Consider the following 2620-nt stretch of genomic DNA (forward strand, 5'->3'; position numbering starts at 1 on the left):
TTTTTTAACATCTAATTTCACATTCTGTTCAAGTCTTTAATAGGGCTTTATGATGGCTCAGAAGTGATCATCACTGTCTCATAAAATGCCCAAATACTTTTATGAGACAGTGATATCCATCTGTCTTTGTCAGAGATACTGCTACCTTATCTGCACTTGCATTTAAATAGCAACTAATAACTTAATAACTGGTTTTATTGCTTTCATATTAATATGAATGTATCTCTGATGGTTGCAGGTTATTTACAATTCAGTACCTGTGAAATTGTTCGGTTCTTCTTAAAAGTTTGCTAGGGAATGATGCAGGCTGCCAAAATCTTTAATGCTGATGTCATTCAAAGGGTGTCAGAAGACAAAATCTGATGAGAGTTGTTGCTCCTAAGTTTCTATTTGTCTTGCCCATTGTCCATAATCACCTTTCTCCTCATCTGGATGTGTGGAAATTATGATAAATATCCTGTGGTGGTGTGGTGATATTACCAACTGAAATTATAAATGCTTAAAATAAGTTTTAAAGTCACTTTTAATCATGCTTTTGTTTTGGTTGGTTTTTCTAGAAAACAGCAACAACCTGGCACTGAATAAAGTGAAGGAAGGGAACATATCTATACACTAAGGACTAACTAGCTTATTGAAACCATGATAATAATCGCCATCAGGCTGGTAATCACAAAAGACATAAAATAAATAATGAAAGCAGAATCAATGCTGACAGATGTAAAATGAGAATCAAGGCAGAGTCCCAAAACAATGATGAACGGACGAATGACTACTAAGTCACAAGTGCAGTCACGACAAAATAAAATCTTACATTAAAGCAGGTGCAATTGATTCAGCTAATTAAAAGGGGCAACTCTTTGTGACTGTTTTCTCTTGTTAACAAAGACAGATATGTAACACACAGAAGTAGCTAATTTAGTCTAAACTTTTATTTCCCATGTGCCTATAATAAGGCTAATCAATTAGGAATAATGTGAATGCTCAGGAGCCAGGATGGCAAGAGATTTCACTGTTCCTCCCACTCTCCCAGCAGGGTGTGAATGCAACTCTTTAGAATTAGCATGCATAATGGCTAAATCTTTTCATTTCAATGGAGATTACTGCCATCAGTCGAATAATTGGCTCCGATGCACTAGTCACTTTTATTTAAGTCACTTTAACTAAACTACAAACTGTTGAACTAAAGAGACACAGTTTGGTGAGTCAGTGGTAAATAAATTCCAGACTTAACTACTTTGCTTAAGAGATTTTTTTTAAGGAAAAGATAATGATGACATCCTGACTATCTTTCTCTGTCTGGAAAAGCATGATGAGTCATTTATTTTGACACTTTACAAGGGCATAAGCTACACAACTGAAACAACATTATGTCAAACCCATAAGCAGCAGAAAGAGAGACATAATGGTTCTTTCCTACACAACCATCCAACAAGATTTTCATGTTTCCAAAATTAACCTAGACTTTGACAATCACATGGAACAAAAAAAAAAAAATCGGTACCTATAATAGGTAGTAAAATGTTCAAGTCAGAGCTCAGTAGAAAGTCATGTTGGATTTGCAAAGGCTAAAAGAAACATGCTTTACCAACTTCACTTTCTAGATACATCAAGCAGACAATAAGAACCAATAGGTCCTGCATGATTGTGATTGTGCAACACTGGCTGCATTATTACTGGAAACCTCCCCACTGGATGTAGCTCTTTGTGCTTAGTGTAAGTAGGCCAAGGATTTATATGAAAAAGTATATATTTTTGTCCTTACTCTATAAAAGTACAACCCAAATGGCATAACAAAATCCTTAGCCAGTGAACAATTGAAGATACTTTATCACTGTCTTACTCTGTTTTCCCCCAGAACTCAGTCAGCATGAGGCCAGTTTATCTGTATCTTTAAAAGAAGTCTTATTTAGCACAAAACACTGCCTACTATAGCACAAATGAAAGAATGTCTAGGTAGAAATATATGTTTGGCCCTCAGGAAACCTATAACCATATGTCACTGTTTTGACTACAATTACACACATGAGAAACAAAACCTTAGCTGGCTTACACGTTTCTCCTAACATGTGTGGCAAGTACATGCCTTCAAACACACCCACTTATCATTTTGATTAACTAGCTAATGCTTTACTGTTCACCAACCAGGGTGGAAGTTTTGGGACAAGTTCACAAACACTTGCTGAAGGATGAAAAAACTATTCAGAGATCTCACCATCCAGACATTTTCTGATCAAAGCTCAGTCAAAGTAGGCAAAACACATTTTGCTGCACAGAAAAATCTGTTACAGTTTCATCAGCCAGTTTTTATATAATCTTCATGACTGTGGGATGTAGCAGATTTTGTTTGAATGTCAAGTTTGGTTTAGTTCTTTGAACTCAATTTGCTTGGGCAACGTTTTAAGCATATCACATATTTCCCGATATTCCTTTCACAGATCTCTTAGGAGAGGCTTCCAAACACACCCACTCTCTGAAGATATCTGCAGTGGAAACAATACATCTCGGCTTTATTTAAAAAAAAAAAAAAAGAAGATCTGAGCACATCACTTCCAATGCATTACAACATGTGCCTAGCAGTATTTTCTTCCTGTCAGAGAAACCAGCTATTTCACCAACTGAC

The 2620-nt window shown here is 36.0% G+C and overlaps 1 protein-coding gene across 2 annotated transcripts in view; it reads right to left on the reverse strand.

The window, feature by feature from the left end:
- The window catches only part of LOC102202217 (leucine-rich repeat and fibronectin type-III domain-containing protein 2), a 132394-nt gene that overhangs the window by 71817 nt on the left and 57957 nt on the right, over positions 1–2620 (reverse strand). The gene's annotated exons all lie outside the window — the stretch shown is intronic.

This window comes from Pundamilia nyererei, unplaced genomic scaffold, assembly GCF_000239375.1.
Source record: "Pundamilia nyererei isolate P.nyererei 1_Seehausen unplaced genomic scaffold, PunNye1.0 scaffold00086, whole genome shotgun sequence".
Classification (NCBI taxonomy): Eukaryota; Metazoa; Chordata; class Actinopteri; order Cichliformes; family Cichlidae; genus Pundamilia; species Pundamilia nyererei.